At 37.6% G+C, this 13,453-nt stretch overlaps 1 pseudogene across 1 annotated transcript; it reads right to left on the reverse strand.

The window, feature by feature from the left end:
- Window positions 1-297: 297 nt before the first annotated feature.
- On the reverse strand, window positions 298-1,774 carry LOC116269151 (annotated as a pseudogene). The gene has a single exon (XR_004176520.1). The product of XR_004176520.1 is annotated as a histone-binding protein RBBP4 pseudogene (transcript).
- Between the last annotated feature and the right edge of the window lie 11,679 nt (window positions 1,775-13,453).

Here is a 13,453-nt window from a genome sequence, read left to right on the forward strand (position 1 = left end):
TCCTGAATAAAAGTGACATCTTTCAGTATTTATACTTCATGGCTCAGACACCTACCTCATTTGGCTCTATTCCTTACTCACTCTAGCCTTTACTTAAATGAGTCTGAAAAACTTGGGGATATATGGCATAAGAAGAAAAATAATCACACATAATAGTCCCCCTTCTGTAGCTACTTTAGACCTGGGTTACTAGAAAATTCCTGAAGAAAATTTCAACGTAAGTCTGTGGCTTTGCTGAATGAAGCCCCCCCCCCCCATTAATATTTAGAAAACACCCACTGTTTGGGCTAATAGCATTATTGGTGGTACCTATTATATAGAGGGATAGTTGAACAAAGTCTGTCTCAAAACCAGTGTTAAATCACTCTCAGGGTTGAGAAGAAAAAAGGGGAGTCTAAAATCACGGGAAGTAAAGACATATGTAGGATCCTTGTCCTTCTGGATCCACGCTTCCTTCAGGGTCTTCATCATTATAAATGTTCTCTGCCATTTGCCACACTTGTATGATATTGTCTTCTGATACAGAACAAATCACCTAAGGTTCATTGGGATTCCAGGAGAAATCAGATATCTTGGCAGTGTGACCACCATGAATAAACAACAACTCTGGTGGCCCGTCTTCTGCATCTTCTGGGGATTGTTCCTCTCCAATTTTACTTAAATCCCAGACATTCAGTCTGCGATCAGTACCACTGGAAGCCAAAATAGTCTCATTGTGAGGTGACCACTGAACCTGGAATATTTCATCCTTATGTGACTCAAAGGAATGCAACTTAAGTTTCAGATTTCTCAGATCCCACAAGGCAACAGTCTTGTCAGCTGATCCTGTGGCAAGAATGAACTCACTATAAGGATTGAAAGAAAGGCAGTTCACTTCAGCATTGTGAGCATCAACTGAGTGGCTTGGTTTGGAAGTACTGTTTGAACGAGTATCCCAAATCATAAGTTTCTGATCATCAGCAACTGACCCAAACAGAGACTCATGGAGCAGATGCCAGGAAACATCTTCTACTACTGCTGTATGCCCTGTAAAGATGGTCTTCGCATCCACCACTTTTCCCTCCTTTGGAACGGCACTGATGTCCCACAGGCAGATGGTGTGGTCATCGGAAGCACTAAGTAAGTGCCCACTGAGATTTGGGTTCCAAGAAAGCCCATAGCCTTCCTTTTGATGTCCACGGAGACGCAAGTCTGGGTTGCACTCTCCAGAAGGATCTGGTTTGGAAGGATGTTTTGTATAGTCAAAGACAAGAACATCACTGGAAGGAGTCTTTGTTGCGATGATACAAGGGTTCTGGGGCATATAACGGGCCCTGTTTACTTCTCCTTCATGGTTGATCTTGATTTCTATTTCAATTTTTCCACTAACTGAACCAAAACCTCCAAATTCTCCTTTATCACTGTCGTAGTGCGACACATCAAACTGAGCATCATCATTAGGGAGTTGCACACTGGCTATAACAAGATGGTTTTGTTCATCCCATGTGTGTGTCCCCAGGACAAGTCAATGAATGCTAAAATCTTTCCCTTCTGGTCTGGTTACATCTGGAAGCCACTGGGCAGTTAGGCTGAGCCACTCCAGAGCATGGGTCATCACCAAATCATAAAGAAAAGGGGTGTTCTGTTTCCATATTTTGTATTCCTCGTTGATCACTCGTTCTTCCACTGCGTCCTCGAACGCTGCTTCCATGTCGGCCATGGCGGGCAGAGGAGCCGGGGGAACCCTGGGGTCCAGCGTTGCGGGAGGGGTGGGGAGGCAGCAGGCGCTCGCTCTGCGCGCGCGGCCTCTATTCGCCCCTTCACTTTTTAACCTGTTGTCCTTTGTATTTCTATCTCCTTGTGCTGTTTATGCCTTGAGGAATTGTAGTTTGTATTTTCAATTGCTTAATCTTTTAATCTTTCTACTGAGGATATGAGTAGTTTATACATCACAAGTATAGTGTTATAATATTCTGTGATTTTTTGCATACCTACTATTACCTGTAAGTTTTGCACCTTCAGATGATTTATTATTGCTCATTAACATTCTGTTCTTTCAGATGGAAAAACTCCCTTTAGCATTTCTAGTAGGTCTCATGTGGTATTGATGAAGTCTCTCAGCTTTTGTTCGTCTGACAAATGTTTTATTTCCCCTTCTTTTTAGAAGAATATTTTCATTGAATATACCATTGTAGGGTAAAATCTTTTTTTTCTTTCATCATTTTAAATATGTCATGCCACTCTCTCCTGGCCTGGCCTGTAAGGTTTCTACTGAAATCTGCTGCCAAATGTATTGGATTTTGTTTGTATGTTACTTGTTTCTTCTATCTTACTGCTTTTAGGATCTTTTTTTTTTTTTTTTTTTTTTTTTTAATCCTTGACCTTTGGGAGTTTCATTATTAAATACATTTGGGTTAAATGTTCTTTGTATTCTATAGCCTTCTTGTGCTTGAATATTGATACATTGCTCTAGGTTTTGGAAATTCTATTATCTCTTTGCATGAACTTTCTGCTTCTATGTCTGCCTATCTCCTCTTTAAGGTTAGTAACTCTTAGATTTTCTCTTTTGAGACTATTTTCTAGAACTTGTAGACATGTTTCATTCTGTTTTATTCTTTTCCCCCCCTTCTGTCTGTGTATTTTCAAAGAACATATCTTCAGAGTCACTAATTCTTTCTTCTGCTTGATCAGTTCTGCAGCTGAGATGCTGATGCATTCTTCAGTGTGCCAATGGCATTTTCAGCTCCAGAATCTCTGCTTGATTCGTTTTAACTATTTCAATTGTTTTGTTAAATTTGTATGATTGGATTATGAATTCCTTATGTATGTTATCCTGAACTTCATTGAGTTCCCTCACAACAGCTATTTTTAATTCTCTGTCTGAAAGATCTGTCTTTCCAGGATTGGTCCCTGGTGCCTTATTGAGCTTATTCGGTGAGATTATGTTTTCCTAGATGGCCTTGATGCTTTCGGATATTTGTCAGTGTCTGGGCATTGAAGAGTCAGGATTTTTGTAGTCTTCATTGTTTGGGCTTATTTGTACCCATCATTCTTGGGAAGGCTTTCAAGGTATTCAAACGGATTTGGGTGAAGTGATAACTTCAGTCACTGCAACTGTATCTGCACTACGGGGCACCTTTAGCCCAGTAATGCTTGGCTCTTGCAGACTCAGAGGTACTGCCTTGGTGGTCTTTTATAAGATCCAGAAGAATTCCCTAGATTACCAGAGAATTCTTGTTCTCTTCTCTTACATTCCCCCAAACTAATTATGTCTTCTTCTCTATGCTGAGCTGCCTGGAGCTACGGGAGGGGCAATAAAAGGACTGCTGTGGCCACCACCACCGGGACTGCACTGTGTCAGATCTAAAGCAAGCACAGCCCTTGGTCTCATCCAGAGCCCATTATAACCACTACGTGGCCAGCATCTATGTTGGTTCAAACCTTAGGGCTCTATAGTTAGCAGATGGCAAAGCCAACAAGGCTTGTCTCTTTCCCTTTAGGGTGGAAAGCTCCCTCCCAGCCCAGGTAGGTCCAGGGAAGCCATCCAGGAGCCCGTGTCTGGAGTCCAGAACCTTAGGAATTTACCTGGTACTCTATTCTACTGTGATTGAGCTGACATGCCAAAAGACAAAGTTATTCCCACTCTTTTTTTTCCCCTTTCCACAAGCAGAGGATCCTTACTCCATGGCCACTGCCACCACAGTTCCACAGGGAATACTGCCAGGCTACCAACAATGTTCAATCAAGGCCCAAGTTCCCTTCAGTCAGCTTTTGGTGAATGTTGCCAGGCCTAGGTTTACCCTTCAGGGCGGTGAGCTCCCCCTCTTGGTCAGGAAAGGTCCAGAAATGTCATTCAAGAGTCAATGCTTGGTACTGGTGACCCCAAGAGTCCACTTGGTACTCTGCCCCATTGCAGCTGCAAGACAAAGTCACTTTTCTCTTTGCTTTTCTCAAGCAGAAGCAGTGTCTCCCTATAGCCACCACAGCTGTGAATATGCTGAGTGATACCTGAAGCCAGCACATCTCAGAGTGTCACCTAAGGTCCATCGCATGTACTAACTGACTAATGCTGCTGATTATTCAGGGCCCAAGGGCTCTTTAGTCAGTAGGTGATACATTCTGTCAGAATGTGGTCTTTCCCTTCAAGGTAGTGAGTTTCTTTGTGGCTTACATTGCCTGTCTTTTTTTTTTTTTTTGATGGAGTCACTGGACTGCAGTGGTGCAATCTCAGCTCACTGCAACCTCCGCCTCCTGGATTCAAGCAATTCTCCTGTCTCAGCCTCCCTAGTAGCTGGGATTTCAGGCACATGCCACAATGTCTAGCTAATTTTTTGTGTGTGTTTTTTTAGTAGAGATGGGGTTACGCCATGTTGGCAGGCTGGTCTCAAACTCCTGACCTCAAGTGATTCACCCGCCTTGGCCTCCCAAAGTGCTGGAATTACAGGTGTGAGCTACTGTGCGCAGACAGCCACTGCGCCCAGCCTGCCTTTCAAGTTTAATTGGAATGCCAGAGCACGTTAGCCTGCAGCGGTGAGGCTTGCTGAAACTCAAGTTGCAAGCAAGGAGATGGACAATTTCTCTTTGGCTAGAGGTTCTAAATGCTCCCTCTGTGGGCATCAGCTGAATTCTGCAAAGTGTTGCTTTCCACTGTGACAGGGCAGCACTGAATTCCAATGTAAAGTCCCATAATCACTGTACTTCTCCTCCCCCAAGCATACAGATTCTCTATATTATGCAGCCCCTGCTAAGGAATGGAAAAGGTGTGATGTCAGCTATTTGAGACTATCTCTCCTACTCTTTACAGTGACTCTTTTAGTAATATCAAATTAAAACCAGGTGATTGCTCACCTGATTTTTGGTTCTTAGGAAGGTGCTTTCTTGTGTAGGTAGTCGTTACATTTCATATTCCTGTGGGGAGGACAATTGGTGGAAGCTTCTATTTGGTCATCTTGTTAATGTAATTTTTGTAGCATTAGAAGTATGTATATTTCACAGAAATGACATAATTTAAACTGATGCTCTCAGTAGTTTATAATCATTAGGAATGCAGCATGAAAAAAGTGACTCCTAAGAAAATTGCAGTAGATCCGTGGGAGTGCAAAGATTTACATAAATGGGGAATTTTAGAAACTGGAAATAGCAACTATCAACATCAGTATGCGGATGACTCTTTTATGTTTTTGTCTCATTTAGCATCTGATGAGTACAACAGACAAATAACATATATATATATATATTTGTGTATAAGAGAGAGAAACTGTGGTAACAGGAGAAAGGTATGATCAACATAGATTTCATAGTTATGAAAGATGGCATTCTTCCTAATCCTCATATCACTGAATCTACTTTGCATTGGGACACTAGATTGTTCTATTTTATTTATTTATTTATTTATTTTGAGACAGAGTCTTGCTCCGTCTCCCAGGCTGGAGTGCAATGGCACAATCTTGGCTCACTGCAACCTCTGCCTCCCAAGTTCAAGCAGTTCTCCTGCCTCCGCCTCCCGAGTAACTGGGATTACAGGTGTATACCATCATGCCAGGCTAAGTTTTGTATTTTTAATAGAGATGGAGTTTCACCATGTTGGCCAGGCTGGTCTCAAACTTCTGACCTGAGGAGATCCACCAGCCTAGGCCTCCAAAAGTGCTGGGATTACAGGCATGAGCCACTGCGCCCGGACAGATTGTTCTATTTCTAATAATTATCAATATTGTCTCCTTCATTCAAGTTTAAAAGGTACATCTTTCTATGTGGCTACACCTTAATACCACTGCTTTACTTATATATGGAAGTAGAAAGGATTGGACATCCCCTTTTCTGTTTTGGTGTGCTGGTTCCAGAACAGTATATAATATATTACAGCCATAAGAGGTGTTGAAATCCTTAAAATACAGAGCAAAAATCCCTCTCTAATAGGTTTGGGAAATCTCTACTTAATAGGAGATAACAAAGTAAGCAGATTCCTGAATATCACACTTGCTTCTCATATTTTCCTGAAGAATGTGGCTGAAATAAATATCAACAGTGACCTTTATATGTTTCACTTTATTAGCCATCCAAATATTTGACTACTTAATCCATCAAGAATAGGTACCACATAGGAGAGAAACAATTTTTCTAGTTAAAGCAGAAGCTTAGAAAAAGTATAACTCATTTCAAGAATCTCAAATTTCATGGTGCATAAGAAAATCCACCTATCCTTCCATATGCTATTCTATGTTCAGGGAAAGATTCATCAAGAATATTATACCAGTATCAAAAATCGGGAGAAAGACCCAAAAGGCAATGGTTCCTCTAATGTCTCAAATTTTTAAAAATGAGCAGGAAAATATCTATAAAAGTTACACATTATAAATCACATTTTCCTGGAGCACTTACCTTGGAAATTGCCTCTCCAAAACGTATTGTCTCTGCTACTTACAAAAAGCAAAATAACAATTACCTGACAAAAAACTACAAATACTTGATTTGCTTAATTACAAGCTCCATCTTTGGTAGAAGCTTTGAACAGGATTTATGTAGACCTTCACTTAATTTGAGAATCGTTTAATGTTCAAAATAGATAAAAATTAAATTATATAATTGTTCTCATCTAGATATAAGTCATACCACCTGACTGTGTTTTTAAAAGTCATACTTGTTGAAAAATATAAAGTATGAGGAGAATAGGAATACATAGATGATAGATGGATAGATAGATTGATTGATAGATAGATAGATAGATGAAATAAATTCTCAAAGCCATGATTCAGGATTAACTTAGAGTAAGAGAATGCTAAATTAACTACTGGGGTGAGGTCACACATGAATCTCCAAAGCTGACTCAGTTCAAAGCATATTTTCATGAAATTGTAAATTGTCTTACATAAAAGAGGTTCTTGAAATGAATGTAACAGATTCATTCATGAATGAAAGGAAAAAATAGAAAAGCAAAAACATTTGAAAAGAAGCTAATTAAATGTATTCATTTTAAATTAATAACATTGAAGAGTTACTGTATTTTTATAATCATAATGTAAATAATTGAAATCATGCAGTGCAACAAAAATCAATTTGATGAAATAGACATCTAATATAATATAAGTCTTGAAGCAAAACCATATTTTACAATACAAAGATAAAAGTAAAGGCAGAGAATACAGAATAAATGTATATAAATGATCATTTGGATTATTTTTCAGATAATTTCACTGTCCTTTCCCTGTCACTGGGAGTGAAATAGAATTCCTTCTTGTAGTAATGCTGAGCTTGGCCATGTGACTCACTTTGGCTAATAGAAGGGATTGATGTTGCTGCAAGCAGAGACATGGCTTGGATCCTATTATGATCTTAGGGTTTGCCAGGAGAGGAATATATCCTAGATTGTCTGGGCCTCACAATGGAACATGAAAAGACCATTTGCCTTTTAGGTATGGGTTCAAGGAAGATGAGACAAATATGGAATAAGTTTGTATCCATTCCTGGAGCCTGAAGCCTGGGGCTGAGATACTGAAGCCTTGAGTCTAATTTAGTCCAACTGATTTTCAGCCAACCCTCACACACATAAACATGAGAATAAATGAGTTTTCTTTCAACACAAAATAATTTGCCTCTAAGAATTTAATTTGTCTTTAATAATTAGAAAGGAAAAGAATAAAACCAGGAAGAAAATGTAGTATTGGGATTTTTATGGACAAAATTATTTCTGTCCCAGTTTTTTGTATTTATACCTTTGTTCACTGTGATTGTTCTGCAGTTGATTGGTGAAAAAGCATATCTATGTATGATTGTTCATCAGTGTGCTATTTTAAACAATTTTGATTTTATGTTACATTAAAGAGAACAGCTATAGGAAGCAAAGGGTTGTGTATAATGACCTAGTATTATTTAACAATGAGCTTAACATTTTTAGATACAAACACATCCTGATACTTTAAAGGTCTTCAAAACCTGGTACTAATATGTATAAGTAACTCCGTTAAGAAAATACAACAATTTAGGAATGAGTGACAAGGAGAATTAAGGCATATGATAAATGGAATTGCCAGTGGTTGGTTTAGACATGTGCAATTGACTATAAAATCAACTATTGGTTTGTAATTTTATTGCAATTCCATTTCTTCAGGAACAGTCTTGACATATAAAACTATTGAATATTATAGTCAGTAAGGTACCACATAATATCTACTTTGTCAAAAAAAATAATGTGCTTTCTAAATTAATGAACAATTTCCAGGTGAAATACAAAGAGGATAAATGTGGCATGGCTAACTTCTACACAAATCCAAGGAGATTTGCTTGTCTTCCACACACATTGCCTTGTATTTTGAGTTATATCCTATAATTAAATCCAGAGGGAATGAGTTGTTATTCTCTCTGATAACTCATCTTTCAATGTTTTCACATAAATTTCAGGAATGTCTTGGTATAATAAAACTAATTGGTCTCTGTGGGAAATACAAAAGTGCATTTTGAAGAGGTTTGCTTTAATTTTACTGAGTTTTGTTTGGTATATTATTAATATGTAAAATAAAGAAGTAGATATCTATACATAAGCAAAATCAGTCCTATAATCCAAATATTATTATAGATGTGTTACATGAGGCCTGTTTCAAGTCAATTCTATGGAACACAGATTGTACTTTTCAGAAAAATAATGGTATTCCCAAAGATTATTATTCTGAACAAGACTAAAAAATAACTATCTAAACTCCTAAAACAATTTAAATCCTCCTTGGAATAAGGCAGGGGACAATAAATAAATTAGAAAAAACAAATAAGGCCTAGTGTAAATGACTAATAGACTATGTATTAACAATGTTAACATGAAAAAATGATTCAGAATTTCACTTTTATTTTCAGAAAATTAATGATCTGTACTCTAATTCAGGCATAAACTGGAAGACTCTAGTTTGAAAAGAGGTAAACTAAGTAAACATGGTATTTGATTGCAAAAATTTTAAGTATGTTAGAAGAAACTTAAATTTGCACAGAAGTAGGGTTAATGGCAAAAGTACATTATTTGAGACAGTCTCCATAGTGGCAGGACAAGCTGCTGACAGCAAAATTGATCTGGTTGCAAAATGGAGCTCAAGAGAAAATTTAAGCAAAGAAGAAAACCATTGTGAACTATGGAATAGGCAATATTTTGAGAGTCTATGAGTCAGGAAAGATGACAAATTCCCAGCAGCAATAAATGGAGAGAAAAAGATCAACTAAGAATTTCCTGCCTATATGCCTGCTGAGATAGAAAATTAATCTGAGGCATTTATTTAAAATATATGGGTTAATGGCTCACTCTTTGTAACTGAATATAAGTGGCTTCCTTGATAAAATTAGAACAACACATTTTTACCACAAGAGTATATTTTAAAATAAGTAGTTCAATTAAGTTGACTATAACTGTCTCCAATGCTTAGCGCAGTGTTCAAATCTAGTATGTTGAGAAGAATGTAATGTATCCTCAATAAATATTAGATAAAAATTAATTTAATTATTATTTTGGGATTAAAAATTAAAATATTAGACATTATTAACATATTTGTTAATATTATTTTGACATATTTTAACATACTTTTTAGAAATAACTCTTAGTAATTTTGATGTTGCTATAATAAATGATATATTGATCTGAAATTCCAAAAATAAGAGAGATATATATGTATGTATATACATATATGTGTGTGTGTGTGTATACATTGCTGAAGGCTATATGTCTTAAGATCATAATAAGCCCAAATTTCTTTTAGAATGTGAGGAGGGATATTTTATTCTTTTTAAATTTTTATGGATACATAAGAGTTGTAGATAACTGTGGGGTACATGTGGTATTTTGATACAAGCATACAATGTGTAATGATCAAATATGAGCATTTGGGATGTCCCTTGCCTCAAATGTTTATCATTTCTTCTTGTTGGGAACATTTCAAATCTTCTCTTCTAGCTATTTTGAAACACACAATAAGTTGCTGTTAGCTATAGTCACCCTACTGGGCTACTGAGCACTACATTTTACTCCTTCTACCTAAATATTTTTATACCCATTAACCAATTTCTCTTTTGCTTCACTCTCGTCCAACCTCCACTACACTTCCCACCTCTGGTAACCTCTCTCCATGTGATCAATAATTTCACAGTCCCTAGGCCTTGTTTTTTAACAAACCCCATATGACATCATATGACCATATTTAAATAGAGCCACATTCCATATCAAATGCAAGTTTTCTATGATAATGTTGAGTTTTGTAAATTTTACAGTTTAAATTATTTAATGATATAAATAACTCATTTACTTGACAATTGGTCATAATTTCCCAGCAGTTAATATGTACTTGGAAATTCTTGGAAAATGAGAAATCTCATCTGCAAATTAATTTCCAATGTATTTTTTCTAATAAAGTTTCTGTAATGTTAATTTAACAGTTAATAATAACCAATGTTGTGTTCTATAGATACTACTTTCAATATTTCTCAATTTTAATTTTTCTTTCTTTAAGGTCAAACCATTTTTCAGGTTTTTAAACTTGAGTCTTTAAAAAACATGTCATTAGTGACTGGTGGAAAACATCACTAGACATGATCATACTCTATAGTTCCAATTCCACTAGCCTGCTATAGTCAACGCTGGAAAGTTGGGCAGTCTGCATGTTACCTAGAATTCTAACATTCAACTTTATTGCTCAGACAACAGTACCAAGGTGGCTCCCTTTACATCTCCAGTGTTACTATTTTTTTTATTTATCACTACCTAAGTTAAAACCCACAATACCCCAGCCAGTGGAAGCCAAATGCATATATTTATTAAAATATATATTAAGCATAACATATTATACTAATATGCTAATATACTTATACTTAATTATACTTATATATACCTAATATACTTAACATAAAGTATTAATTTAATATACTTATATTAAGCCTATATATAAAGTATCAAATTTACATTTTGCGTAGTGATAAATGACAGTTGATGAGTGTCAGGCATTTTCTAAGACCTTTTCATGGCTTATCTCACAATTTTATGATGTGAGTGCTATTGTCAGCCCCATATACAAGTTAAAGAAACAATAACTGAGGTTTAGTGTAGTTTGGTCAAGAACAAAGAGCTAGCAGACAGCAGAGAATATATGCAGATTTAGACTGGCTCCAGAGCCTGGTCTTTTAGACACTATTCTATATGGGTTTTGAAAATTGAAACAGAGTCCAAATTTGAATCTCAGTCAGATTTCAGACCTGTCTGCACATAACCAATAAAATAATGGTCAAATCCTTTGGATGTCCCTTTCTAAGAAGAAGAGAAAGGGAAAGTAAGTTGGCAAGGGGATTAGCGGAATTGTGATGTCAGAAAGGTGTCTGCTCAATATCTTTGCCCAAAACTAATGTACTTGTGCCTGAGTTTGTCATCAGGCTAAAGCTTCATTTTATATTCAGGGAATCAGGACTGGAAAAAGTAAAAAATTAAGTTTTATACTCTAACTTCATTCACCAAGCATTGGTGTCAGTTGCCCTGACAATAGAGCATAAACTTGGGTCTGCAACTTCTTTCCAGTAAGCAATTGAGCTGTGAGTTTTCAGCATTAGTCCTTGCAGAACTTTAAGAAATCTTTAATTCTATCCAAAAGGAGATATCTACAACAACCTACAACTGAAGAGCCATTGGCCCTTGAATAACCAGCAGTGATACACAGATAGGACGTTGAGGGACTTGGGTGTGGCTCTAATATTTAATGATGTCAGATGAAACTCAGCACATTCCCAGCTGTGGCTCCAGGACAAGACTCCTGCTTGAGAAAACAGACGAAACAGTAAAGGGGTCTCTGTCTAGTACCATACGTACCACCTCAGCCACAGTAGAGTAGAGCACTAAGTGTCTTCTTCGGGTGCCTGATTCCAGGATTTGGCTCTTGAACAGCATTTTTGGACTGCTGTGGGCCAGAGGGGAGGCCACTGCCCCTGAAGGGTGTCACAGGCCGGGCAGCATTTACCAGAAGCTTACTGAAGGACCTTTGGACCTTCAAGAAACATCAGCGGTAGTCTCCAGTGTTTCCCATGGGCCTGTGGTGGTGGTGTCCACAAGGTGAGGCTCCTCTGCCTTTGGAAAGGGTAGGAAGAGTGGGATAGAATGCATTTTCTGGTTAGAGTGACAGTTCAGCCACAATATAATAGAACGTCAGGTAGACTTCTAAAGCTTTTGACTCAGTTCTTGGCTCCTGAATGGCACCTCTAGACCCAACTAGGGCCCTGGGGGACCTCATCACCCTGAAGGAAAGAATACAGATCTGTCTTACTTTGCCACCTGCTGACTGTAGTTCCAAGGGCCTTGAGCGAACATAGGCAGTAGCCAGAGAGTAGTTACAGCAGGGTGAGACCAAGTGCTGTGCTGGCTTCAGGTCTGTCCCAGCACAGTCATAATGGTGGTAGCCACAGGGATGTTTGTGTCATTCCACTCCCAGGTGTAGGTGGCTCAGAACAGAAAGAAAGGCTCCTTTTGTTTAGGAGAAATTAAGGGAAGTGAGCAAGAGTCTCTGCCTGGTAATCCAGATAATTCTACCAGATTTTGTCAAAGAACATCAAGGCAGTACCTATACAAGTCTGCAAGAACCACAGCAGTACTGGGCTGGGTGCCACCTAAAGCAGCTACAGCTTAGATCACAGCACCAAAGTCCTTCCAAATACCACCAAAGAAGGACTGGTACAAATAAGCACAGACTGCAAAGACTAAAATAAATATCGAAGTCCTCAATGTCCAGACACCAAAGAATATCTACTAGCATCAATGCCATCAGGGAAAACAAGACCGCACCAAATGACCTAAATAAGGCACCAGGGACCAATCCCAGAGAAATAGAGATATATGTCCTTTTAAGACAGAAAATTCAAAAATAACTGTTTTGAGGAAACTCAAAGAAATTCAAGATAACACAAAGAAGGAATTCAAATCTGATTTGACAAATTTAACAAAGAGATTGAAATATTTAAAAAGAATCAGTCAGAAATTCTGGAGCTGAAAAATGTAACTGGCATACTGAGGAATGCATCAGAGTCTTTTAATAGCAGAATTGATCAAGCAGAAGAATGAATTAGTGAAGCTGAAGACAGACTATTATAAAATATACAGAGGAGACCATTTTTTTTAAAAAAAGAAACATACAGAAAGGATTTGGGAAATAGCCTCAAAGGGGCAAATCTACTTATTGCACTTATAGAGGAGGTAGACAAAGAGATAGGGGTAGAAAGTTCACTCACAGAGATAATAACAGAGAACTTTCCAAACCTAGAGAAAGATACTAATATCCAAGTACAAGAAGATTACAGAACACCAAGCAGATTCAACTCAATTAAGACTGCCTCAAGACATTTAATATTCATACTCCAAAAGATCAAGAATAAATAAAGGATACTAAAAGCAGCAAGAGAAAAGAAACAAATAACATACAATAGAGCTCCAATATGTCTGGCAACAGATTTTTTAGCAAAAGGCCACAAGAGAGTA

This window comes from Papio anubis, chromosome 10 (assembly GCF_008728515.1).
Source record: "Papio anubis isolate 15944 chromosome 10, Panubis1.0, whole genome shotgun sequence".
Lineage (NCBI taxonomy): Eukaryota > Metazoa > Chordata > Mammalia > Primates > Cercopithecidae > Papio > Papio anubis.